We start from the raw sequence: 13,093 nt of genomic DNA on the forward strand, positions 1-13,093 counted from the left end.
AGGATGTGATGAATGTGGATGATTCCTTTGGATTTCCTAGCATCCAATAGCTAGCTAGACCCTGTTTGGCTCGTCATTGTTATACGGTTGATAGTACCTTACGTTTTCGTATAATATGAGTTTTTTCGACATATTCAATTTGGTTTAGGATAATAAGCAGTACACAGATGCTGATCTCAAAACGAGCTTCAACTTGTATTAACTATTTCGATTCGATGCCAGAAAACTTTTTTTTCACTACTCATCGATACGTACGTCTTTGTCTGTTTATTAAAGTGATATCTTTAAGATGTTCCAATATTTTAGGTCCAGTAAACAAATTGGTCCGCTGAGAAAACGGTTGGCTGGATTCCTGCCTATGGATGCCATCTCGTAGATTGTTTGTATTTGTTTAATGCGGTTGTGAACGCTCAAGTTGATAAACGTTTCCCTAATGAGTGATATATGTTGCCCAGTAGGCAAACTTTTTGTTGCGTGTATAGTGGCTTCGCTACCTAGGCCCGGCTGATATTTCCCTCTTGCAGGCAGCTGTCAAGGGCGCATCAGCTCAGCTGGATGCGTTGGTTCATAGCCACGACCCGTAGTAAAACATATGTTGTAGTTTGGGTAGTTTGCGTTATTGGCATCATAGTTTTATCAAGAAGCTCTCCGCACCTGTAAAATGAACAGCAGAATAGCGGGCGGCCCAATAGAAGGCAAAACGTGCGCGGGAAAGAGAACCGGAGGCCATATGCTGGTTGTGCCGCTGTTGCTTATAATACCAGACCGGGAACTGCTGCCGGATAGACCCAGCTGTCATGCTAGGACTATCCAGCGCTAGGCAAAGGGCTAGACGAAGATTCCAGAACGATGAGCGAATAGACTAGAGCCTGTTAAGCGCTAGCAAAGGAATTGGGGGTAACAAACGCAATCGCATATTGTTTATATGAGCATCGCGCATACCTGCTTTGGTCAGAGCTTGCTGCTGCTGCTGCTGCTACTGCTACTACAATAATAACAACAACAACAACAACAACTACTACTACCTGAAGATGCCAGAAGATGCGCGAAAATCGGCCAATGTGGTTCAGCTATATTTAGCTGACTAGCTAGCCAAACATGCGTGATGCGTCGTGCACACGCCGCACGCCATATTGTACACCAGGACCAATATGCTGGTTGTTGGCCGGCCATATCGGCTGTCAGCACACAGCGCACTAGTCTCGTGCATGGTGATAGCGTCCACATTGCTAACAATATATGGACGATGCATGATTACGGGGGATGGGGGGCACGCGATGAAGATAAAAGGAGGCGGGGCAATAGACAGACCTAAAAGTTTTACATTGCTCAGCCTCAACCTAACTGTAGCCACATATACTAGCTTATTAGAAACGCAACGCAGCTATGATCTTGCGTTAAATTAACTTTGATCCACTTAATTGTTGGTTAAAATTAAGTTAATTGAAACGAACTGCATGAAAATTCGATCACGAAGACAAAAAAAAAAGTCAAGTGCAAGGTGAGCCGAAACTGAGTTTCTTGTTTATATACCTGTTCTATAAACAATAGCAGCCTCGTGATTATATTCTTTGATCATTTGTACGATATCCAAGACACTGCAAAAATGACCCGTCAATATTCTTCTAGTGTTAAAGACGTGATTTCGAAGTTAATATGAGCTCTCGTACTATTTATTTTGTTTTTTTACTATGTTAGAAGACGGATTAGGTAAACCAGGTCGGCAATTTTCGCTGCAGCATAGGCGAATGTAACGAGGTAGGCTGAAAGTCAAAAACAGGTTTATTTGACCACTCCTGTTTGTTTTGCGTTATTGACTATTAAGTTTTCTATCATTGTCAATAAATATTGATCTGACGCATCTACTGAACAGCCATTGTTTGTCAAAAATGCTGAATATACTTTGGTGTGATGTTTTTAGTGTATGTGTGTATGGCGATTAAATTATCGATATTATCAAGTGTATCATTGTAGGTGTATATAATTCGTCGGATCTAGTCGGATAGTCCGACAGAGCGTAAACGGCTCAACTTCTCACTGCGTTCTAATACGCTGCAGCATTTCTAGTATGACCGTCCAGTAACTACACAAAGATCAGAAAGAAATTTTAGGTTGAACACAAATAAAAGGCAGTCACGGTTTTCACCAAAATGCTACCACAGACATCTGGCACGATTTACTCAGGATAGGGATTAGTCGACACGCCGATGGGTTTCGAAAAGTACCTAGAAGAACGATTTACTCGAGCTATTACCGTGCTAAACGCGTTTGTTGGCGCCAAAACTTCGGCAGTCTTGTGATGACCTAAACTGGTTTAATTTATTAGACCGCCATTTTATGTTTTTTCTTTGATTCAGCTAGACACATTTACAATACAAAATCGAACCCATCTAATAATTTCGGTATAGTCACATATGCTAACTTACTTTATAGGCACGATTCGACCTGCATGAGCCGCTGCATTATTTACGATATTGATATTGTATGTTAACGTTCACACGTAACATCAGAGAACGAGTAATCTCACTGTCGTGCCTGGATGTCGATCGCCGTTGTGGTTACATGCGTCAGACGCGATGATCGCTATCATAAGTTCGCTGTCAATGCTGGCCGTCCGCACTGAAGGAACGGCACGACGGTGCGCGTCGCATCGCCGCGTACTTCTGCTCGACGCTGAACGACAGATGACCGTAAAATAATTAATAATGATTCATTGTAGCAACTAGCTCTATTTAAATCCAGCCCATGCTGCTTCCCGGCCTTCTAGTCGCTCTAGTTCAGTGCTGGCCGTTTAACTTGTTTTTCGCGATTTTAGCTTGCATTTTCTAACTTCTCGTCCTAGAGATAGATATCACCCTCACCTGCCATTTCCGAAAGCCCTCATTCCGGTTTTTCTGCCCAACAATTGCCGTTCGAGACCATAAGACAAGCACCAGTCTGTCGCTACAGCAACTGCTGTCTGCAGCGTCGCGTACGTTAAGATCACGTCGCCCGTCTATGATTTTTTCAAAACTGTTTTTTTAGTATTGAGTCGTGCATGGATCGATGATGAACGCAAGTACGGACCACTCGTGAATCGAGCATTAGCAGGACGATTGTCCTGTTCTTGCTATTTAGTTGGCTCCGTAGAACCGTAGAACTATAGCGAGATAATGTCGATGAGAGCTGACTGATCCAGTATGGTTTTTTAAGTTGACTGGTAGTTTAAGTTAGGTGAGGACGAAAAGAAAAAGAGACGCGAAGATCGATAAACGACAAATCAAATAAGTGAACTTATTGAAAAGCACTTATAAAAAATGAGATCAGCATACTTGTAGACCAGTAAATTGGTCTGGTACAGCTATCGCATATAAAGCACTCTTCCTGCTGTTATAGAACGCAAATTCAGAACAGGCTGTGTAAAATCGACGGAACGCTTTTATGAACACGATTCTTATCTGGTAAACGTTTATTGCCTCCTAATTATTAAAGTGGCAGTAAAATAATTTAATATCATTACTGATGCCATTTTTTATCGCTTTCTATCACATAAAAATAAGTTTTGTTTATTACATTTTATTTCGCTTCCCTCTATGATACGAGCTCTATGTAGAACGTATGGTTGAGGACGATCATGGCGACGACGAAAAAGCTAAATGCAGCCCAACGAAAAACTTAATAGGAAGTTAGGAAACTGCCGCCGCCGCCGCCACTACGACCACCCTAAATGTAAAAGGTCGATCCAACTCCTAGGTGGAACGGCAGCAGCATACTGGCGGTACTAAGGCAGATGGCTACCTGCGGTGTGGGCTTCTGCAGCAGCGTCAAAATCGACGCAGCTAAGAGTGCCAATAAAAGTGATAATTTATTTACTCGGCAGTCGCTTGAGGGCACGGCGAGCGAGAAAAGGACGCGTGAGGGGCACCGTATTTCGATACGAAGGCGATCGAACTAAGGGCATCTATCTTTTTTGAAGGAGTGTGCGCTATACGGTCTGTATATACATTATATATGTATATACATAATAATAATAAGTATAATAATAAGTATAATTTAGTTCAATACAGTCTAACCTGCCTCTGGATAACCTGCCTCGCAACACACAACTCATCCTCGCCAAACAAATAAGGATAGCAAACTTCCCGTTGTCGTCAAATGCGTGCAGAATTATAATTATACATTCTTTATAAAGGCAATGTGGGCGGGCCTCTTAAAGCAGACGGAATTGCTTAGTGGCAAAATGGAGTGATCTAAAATACCAATCATTGTACAACGACCCAATTTTCCGATGGGAGGTGTGAGAACAATTAGAATTTCTTAACTATTCTATGCAAAGTATGTTCCTCTTGAGATTATTTGCGCTCTGAACAGTTTTAGTGATAACTTTGTGGAATCAAGTTCAGGTAGTAATAATAATAATAATCCAATTAATACTAGTAGAAAAAATTACAACAACGCTGGAGGTTTTTTTCATGATGAGAAAAATACCCATGTAACAGATCTTACACCAACTGAAGGTTCGTAACCTGACTTTTCTCCAACATGCCCACATCGGCATACCTTATAGCTTTATGTTGAATCGCAAAAAATATGTCTACGAATAAAAGAATCTAAAGGAACGTACTGCCAGATAAAATTTCCATGGAAAAAACGACGCTTGCGAGAATATTTTCCTTCACTGTCCCGCCTATGCGCAGATGGGTCGCATTTGTCGCCTGTTGTGCCCACCAAAGTTTTATGCCGCTTTTCTTATTCTTCTTTATAAGTCCTTGCTGGTCAATTGGCTGACACGTGCCTCGGGGTGGGGTTCAACGGGACCGTGTCGAGGTTGGGAGAAAAAGACTGGAATATGAACTTCGATCAAAGCCTAGTCATCCAGCGTATGTAACATTCTATATATTCGTATAAAATTTAAAGTGAGAGCCGCTACCCGGGTTATTTTTCTTTAACTTAAATTTGCTATTGAACGAATTGTTTGCCAAGATTAAACAGATTGAAACATTAAAGCTAAGTTCATTGCTAAGTGTTCTTTTTCAAAAAGGGCCTACGTTAAATTTTTTTTCCAGTAATATATGTTGTAGGGCTGCCGACTACAATTCGTCCAACTAATAAGCAGAATTTGCCACGTAAACACTTGTAAAGTTACTCAGAAGATGTGGTTTCTGTGAAAAAAGACTCTAGAAGACTACATTCTGGTCGACTTTTTGATCGCTTCTATTGGCAGTTTCGGCAAAAAATAAGGTACAATACTGTCGCAGGCACCAATGAAGAATGTATAGATATGAGCCAATATTTAAAAACCATCTTCAAGGTTTCTCGCATACAGATTCATCACTGGACTAGTACAATCCTTACGTTGGTGAACTGTCTTCACGTTTGAGCTAAGTAAATCAATAATATATCTAGATCGTTTTTTGCTGCGGAATTAAAAACGGTTCAAGCAAATTTCAGTACGTGTTGCTAAGACGCGAACTGCAACGTCAAAATTCGCCAAACTCAGCGAGCTTAATAAACCTATACAGCTCAGGACAACTGGTAGTGTTTGCTTAAAGAAACCTAATTGAAGTTAATATTTTACTTTTAAGATGCGAATAACTTACTTTGACGATAAACTTTAAGAACTGTACCTTGTCGTCGAATAGCGTGAATGTCTCAACGCGTTGCACTACAGTTTGGTAACTTAGGAAAACATGTCGACGACGAACTGTTAAAGAAATGGTAAGAAGAAACTTACTGTAAATGCAACTAAGTTCAGATACGTCACTCGTCTGAAGATCTTGGCTACGGTAAAACGCAAGCGACTCTATGCTACGTATCTAGATATCACAAATTATCCAAGTACATCGTATTCAGTACTGGTTTCCAGATAGTTGGTTTGCGCGCATCGTATAGTAACTTTTTGTTTATGATTATAGGGTCGCTGTTCCATATATCTCTTATTAGAACATTTAAGGACAAATCAATTTCATATTGTGCTCAATCAGAACGTTTTCGTGACCCTTTCCCTATACTTGGACCCATATTCAAACATTTGAATTTTGTCAGCTTTATCTAATCAAAGATAACATGATAATTGTCTTTGACACTCTTTCGCTTGCGCACCACATGTACCGTACCTTCGTATGTTTCAATTGAATATTCAACTAGCTAGTGCAACATAAACTAGAATGACATTAGTCTCTAGTGGTCGCCTCGTCTTGTGATACGCTACACGTATCAGATAAACGATACAAGGCCGAGCTGAGCGTATGACCAAGCCGACCGAGTTTTCGGCCTATTTTTGCCATATTTAGCTGTGTACCATAAGAATCTTACACAAATAGTAAATGCGCCTGCTTAAGTCTATCGAGCCTTGAGCCTCTACAACTATATCTAGTATGTGGGGGTAGTATCCAAGTGAAAGCAGTCCTACGGCAATTTTCGGCTGAAACAAGAATGAACAATGACAGTACTTGTGATCACGGATCCATCATATTTATGATTGTTTACAAATTGTTAGGTTGGGTAAGATTCCTTCGTTCCTTAATACCTTACTGGTCTAACAGGAGCTTCGTAAACTATTTTCAATAAATTCTCTTTGAGTCTGTGCTGTGCAGAAGATATAGGTTGTATTAGAGAATCGCACCATTTACTGGCAGTAGAAAATCTTCCGTTACCAGGGTATAAAGCTGCCCAACCTAAAACTGTTCCTAGGATCTGAGATACCACAGCGGATACCATGACCGCAAAGTCATCTCTGTAGAATCTAGATAGTGATTTAAGAATATAGAACTGGTATAGCTGAATGTATTTCACATAAGCGGCTTTAACACATTCCGACACGTTCGATTAAGGGACCTCTTGGTATCGCGATGTCTTATTGCATAACTCCAGTCTGATCTGAAAGATTTGGACGTCGACAGATCGAATAGAGGTGTGAATAAACCATCCGAAAAAAGACAGTGTTCGACCCTTATACGTTCTCAAGCGAATATTTCTGTGAGCTGCCTTCCAAGCTCGTCCCGCTTTCGCTTTGATTGAGTTCTTAACAGATCGAAAAGTCGGTGGGTTTTGAGAAAAACAATCGGCAGATGAGCCCCAGGAGAAACTGCTAGCAAGGGTAAAACCCGGGAACAAAGTCAGCTTTTTGCTAGCTTTGACAACGTAGACAGGAGATAAATGACTATTCGGGCCTCTTGCAGAGGTGAACTCGACCAGCTTTCTAGACCCGGCTGAGTTTTTATAGCAATTCAAAATTCAAACAACAAAGAAGGAGTCGAAGTGGTGGGACTACTGATTCCAAAAAAGTACCGCGTTCTGCTACATTCTAGACATATCTTATTCTGAAAGCGGCAGCTCTTTACTTTTGAGACAAAAACCGCTACTTTTCTCGACGCTATTTAATAATAATTACAGTCCTATCGTAAGGCTAGCTGAAGTGGACTTGATTAGATGTTACTTAATTGTGAAACGGGCTGTAATCGGCAGTATCTATTTATTCAAGTACCTTATTTTAATAAATTGCTATAAAAACTAATCTATCATGGGAAGAGTCGAACGGCAATCTAGCTACCTAACCTAATTGCCCTAAAGTGACAGACTTAACCAAAATTACAGTCAGTTGTGTTTGCTTTGTACATTTTAAAGGGCAAAGCATGTTTTACAATAGGGCATAATATCGATTGTTTACTGAGCAGGAGGAACACGGACTCTTCGTGCATTTACGATTGTTTGCACGTTACACGATTCACCACAGAATAATTCAATAAGTATTCCTTGATTTACATGGTCACTGCTCTTCCTGAATTGAGCTTTGGCACTGTTTTCGCCGGTATCTAGCAAAACAGAGCGTAGTGAATGTCAACAATTACTGCCCACACTCTAAACAGATATTATATATGGTCCGATAGGACCCTATGCATACAGTAGGACGCAAGTGTGCTAGTTATGATCTATTATAGAAGCCACTATAGAAGAATTGAATATTTAAGCTATTGTATAATTAAATCGTACAGATTACATATTCGTTCGTTAGAATCTACATACATGTCTGCCGAAAGTACGTTTCCACCTGTGTGTGTCCTATGGACAGGTTTACAAGGGAGTCGTAGATGTAAGCAGAGGTCCAATGGTTGTATCATTGACAAAAAGCTCCCTTTCGACAGGATCGAACAGAGTTATCTCGTTTTCTGAATTTACTTAATCCTATTTTCCTTCAACCACAACCACATTCTTACCTTGAAAAAGAGGCCTACTAGATCCGTCCGGAAAAGTTCACGAACAGGTTTCAAACTAAAGCAAGTTGAATAATGATAATAGCAAAGTAAAGATGGTATTTTCTGTATAATATTATTAAGGAACAGGGAGGATGTGCGCATACAGTCGTTAAGCCATATTGTTCTCTAGATATCGAATATTCGTTTAAACCGTGAAATAGCAATAAAAAAAAAAAAGCAATAAAGATGACTTACTTTTGTAAGACGTTCGAGTAAGTATTTACCGTTGTCTAAATGCTATTATGTGAATAGCGACGTTCTCACCCTAGAGCGGACGACGCTCTTTCGCGTCTATGGGTTCCGCAAAAAAAGGCCGGACATGACCTGAGCCCATGCGATTAGCACAGTTCGATGAGGAAAAGTAGATTGTGGGAATGACGCTTGCTGAAGCGGAAGTGATGCGCGAAAGTGAGGCCGACGACGCAGGCAGCGTGACGGAAGTAGCAGGACAGAGGGGGCATATTTAAAAGAGTTCTGTCACTCTGAAAGTGTTCGAAAGCTTCCATTGTTTAGAGGCGGGCCGTTCGATAGAACCTATGAACTTGGAGACGTATTGTGTTTATTGTAGCACAATACGTCTCAAAACATTGCACTGCGGTACAGCGTATTAACAACGCATTAATAATCTGCGATATCAAAAATGTTTATTTATTTATTAGTGATGATGTTTTGTTTCTATGAAAAATTAAAAATGCCATAAAATTAAAATCCCTGACCATTTCATGCGTAAATAGGCCATGCATATCACATCTGTTCTGTACTCGGCGCCTACTTGGGTTTAATATGCACTTATTCCAACTATGGGTTCGGAACAAACGAACAAAATTACGTATATTTTTATTGGGTCGTTTAGTATGAATTGTAAGACAATTTCAAGATAATGCTGTGTTATAATGGCGAGATATTTAAAAACATTTTTATTATGTTCGAAACACACTTGTACCCTTTGAAATCTGGAATCGTTCATTCGAATACTGCCAGTCGGGTTTTTGGTAGGCAAGTTGTAAAAGATCACGGAAAATAAGACAATTCGAGTGGTTTACGAATATGGGTTTTTGCAGCAGACTTTTATCTCGGAACTTCAGTGGCAGGGGCAGCTCACCATATCAAGCTCGTAATCTATGGAGACTTTACTAATGCAAATGCCGCGAGCCGTTATTTCAAAAAATCCCAAGAAACGAATTTTGAACTTGATAATGGGTCTCGTGGAATATCTCCTGCGAAGGTCAGAAACGAAGAGTTATGAACTGCAACGAAAGCCAGCCCGTTTGAAACTACGGGGCTGTTAGTATAGCACTTAGGTTTCGTGCCTGTAAAAACACCGTACTCGTTCGGCTCGATCCAATTAATGGGATAAAAAAATCAGACAAATTCATGCAGCGTCATTTAAGCCAGGATCGAAAACAGACGTAAAGACGCTTAATTCTCTTCGTTCACACGCTGCAGTGACTCATTCTTGCGGCAAACTGTGACTCGTGATGAGAAATTTATTCTCTAAGGCCGTCGGAGGCGGTCACATTACTGGTTGGTTACAAGTGAACCGACGGGACCTCAGCCTGAAGCAAATGTGCAGCTACATAAGTTTATGATGTCTGTTTACTAGTCTAACATTGGTAATGTTTACCACAGCTTTCAGAATCCTAATTATTCAATTACGACTATAAATAATTAAAAGAAATAAACAAGAAACTCAGCGTTGAGAAAACAAACTTAGTGAATCGAGGTAAACCACTTCTGACGAGCGATAACGCTCGATCTCAAACGACAAAAATTACGATGGCAAAAATGCACGACTAGTTACTATTAGAGGATTTTTGTTATAGTTACCCATTGATTATACAAAGTTCTTCAAACTCTAGACAATTCCATAGCAGAAACTTCACTCAACTATAAATCTGATATCGAAATCACCTTTCGCGATACTTCATAGACCCCTGACCTATACGGCAGTGGAATAAATAAATTGTCATTTATATTGCAAAGGTCATAAATCATAACGGTGCATACACTTCGATTAAAAAGGAGTTATCCTTGTAAAAAAAAGTTACCTTGTCCCGTTTCATACCGAACAACTCAATCTATTATTCGGCAAGACTAATATAGCAGCAAAAAACATTTTCGTCTTTAGTCTATTGGCTAACACTTTGCCAGATTCCATCCAGCGTGGTTCAATTTCTATCATTATCTCCTGATAACGACCTTTGCTTCGTAAAGCTGTCTCTGTACCCGTTCTACACTAGTGTCTAGTACGATAAGCGAATCACCGCAAAAAATTACCCCCGACGATACTATAGCAGGAAGTGCATATAGACACACACGTCGTAAACGGCGAGACTGTCTAGGCGAACGCAAACGCATCAACATTCATCCAGAACAAAAACACTTGACGAGTACTTCCGTCGAGCACTCGACTCCCACTCAGAGTTCCGGCCGACTCATCTGGAGCTGAAGGGCCCCTGTGTGCAGAGTGTTTTGGGCCCGATGATTGACGAAGGCTATAGGGAACACTGAAGAAACGGAGTAGAGCCTACAATGCGTGGGCTCAACCTATGGATGATGCTATGAACCGATTTGTAGGCGAAAAGGTCGTTGCTAGTTGGTAAGCAAAGGGGAGCTTAGCGAAGCTGCTTCACGCTGAATGGGTGGGCAGGCGTACGATGTCTTCAGGACGTTTCGCTACCTGCGCTGTCACCGTGGCGGCAATCACTCAGCGAAAACAACATCGGCATCTGGCACGTAAACATGTTGAAGCGTTGTCGATATTTCTGCGACGATGGGATACGCTGCCATGCACAGCTTGTCAGTTGTGTTAAGTATTCGTGTATACAGTAAAAAGCAAATGATATGTAGCAACGTGCATATAGCTCAAACAATCGAGGTGGCAATCAAAATCGATTCGATATTATCCCCCTGTTGTTTCGACATGATACTGTAGAAGGCAGAACCCAACTGCTTTAGCATTTCGTAATCCCGCCAGGGCAGGCATTGACTCATTCCATGGGTTAGAACCATGCTTTCATAAGGAAAATAACGGCTTGAAACAACCTACCAAAATGTCTACGACACTGGTTCGACTCCTTGAGCTCATAGTTGTAATGAATATAGCGTTCTAAATGTACAACTTGTACAGAATATAGAATGACAGCATTATTGAAACAGAGCGTGTGCCGATATGAAATTTCGAAGTAGTTAAAAGGCAGTGTATCGTACCTTGGTATCGTTCAGTAACGCAGTAAAGCATGTCTAAGCACTGCAGCGTGAGAGGTTCGAAAAACTGCTTCTAGACTATTGCCAAGGAAGGGTGGATTTTCACTATACAACGTATTATAGGTGCATGGCAGTACAGACACAGTATGGGCGTTCGACAGATACGCTCCATATACCCTCAGGATAGGCCCGCAGTTTAACGATAGTGTTGCAACTTCATTATCTGATAAATAAGGGGAACATGATGCTTAAATTGTACGAATAACATAATTAAAAACAACCCCGGTTAGCGCCAAATTGTTGCCGATTTTATTATACCTGGATATAGCGGACAAAGTACAATGAAGTTTACAAACGAACAGTACGCTTTACCTCTCTAGAGTTTGGTATCACTTAACCGAGACGTTTGGTATAACTTACCGAGACAGCATCACTGGTTACTGTTAATACGAGTCACATAACGTTTGATATGTAGCGCCAGGCAACTATCGCTTGTCTTGTAGTAACGACGTATTTTTTTGCTTATATTACAAAAGACGACGGTAGCCCACCAGCATCAACATACCTACTCAAATCTTCTCGTCGAACGCAGTTGCACCTTTGCGCTTGAGTTCTGACACCTCGAGTTCGAACACTCGGGTAGTCGAAAAATCTTTCTCAGTGTAGATTACCTATGGCTAAGGTATCTAAGGTTTAGTAGACGTGAGGGCAAATGTCATGATGAGATATCGTGCGGCCAACGTTAGGAAACAACTTCGCATATTGTCGTACACCTAAAGATAATGAAATTGCAAAAGACTTTCAATGCAAGCTGATTACTCTTCGCTATGCCGCTTTCGAATCCGGGTGAAAAGATCTCTTACAGATAATGCGATACGCACGCAGTTATAACAAGCTAAGACGCACAAATAATACCCTTCGAAAACGAAAGAGAGTTACGACAGCTCGTGTACTTTATACGACTAATATAAACACACAAATAGTAGTAGAAACACGATTCTACTGCTATGAGAAATTTTTATTATTATTATTTATTATAAAACAACAAAAATAGATGAACTAACAAAGAAGATTAGCCTTTAGCGTCAATAATGATGGCTAGTAATTGATCATTATAACTCACTTTTAACAGCTGAGTGATTTCAAATTCGGATTAGCACTAAGATAATTCCACCCCATCGTATTCAGTTCGCACTTTAGCCATAAGCGATCCATGGCCTTCCACGTTGTGTCCTATCGATAAGCTTCTAATCTTCCATCGCTGACTGAGCTAAAGGTATAAGTTTACATTGGACAGAAAAGCCACATATTTCCTCGTATATTGTTCATTGTTGCTATTCATATCTATATAACAACCGACCTTTCTGTTACACAGATCTACCTGGACAACCACTAAAACTTCGACTGGACCCGTTGACCACCACATATTAAATAGCGCTTACTAATTAAAGAATTCGCTTTGAGATAGGTTTAGTACTTAGAGTCTAAGTAGCAGGGTAGGACGGTCCATCGTAGAGTATTGCCGCAGGAAAAAATTCCTACTGATGAATACATTAGGGAGTGAATGCTACCTACAACTGAATCTTACGAATGCAGGTCTCAGCCATACACTCGGCTTATACTCTATTTTTGATCACTTGCCTCCATCAATT

General features: G+C 40.6%; 1 protein-coding gene and 1 long non-coding RNA gene across 4 annotated transcripts in view; both read right to left on the minus strand.

Moving 5' to 3' along the window:
• The window catches only part of LOC111250837 (uncharacterized), a 182,166-nt gene that overhangs the window by 26,078 nt on the left and 142,995 nt on the right, over window positions 1-13,093 (minus strand). The gene's annotated exons all lie outside the window — the stretch shown is intronic.
• Window positions 1,507-12,204, minus strand: LOC111250834 (uncharacterized). 2 transcript variants are annotated; one of them, XR_002673534.2, is made up of 6 exons: window positions 11,445-12,204; window positions 8,459-8,716; window positions 5,580-5,683; window positions 4,604-4,821; window positions 2,427-2,673; window positions 1,507-1,763 (listed from the first exon to the last, which is right to left on the minus strand). It is a non-coding gene; the product is annotated as an uncharacterized LOC111250834 (long non-coding RNA). The 2 variants fall into 2 exon arrangements; XR_015328227.1 differs by having other exon boundaries at window positions 8,430-8,716.

Source organism: Varroa destructor, unplaced genomic scaffold, assembly GCF_002443255.2.
Source record: "Varroa destructor unplaced genomic scaffold, Vdes_3.0 BEIS01000005.1, whole genome shotgun sequence".
Lineage (NCBI taxonomy): Eukaryota > Metazoa > Arthropoda > Arachnida > Mesostigmata > Varroidae > Varroa > Varroa destructor.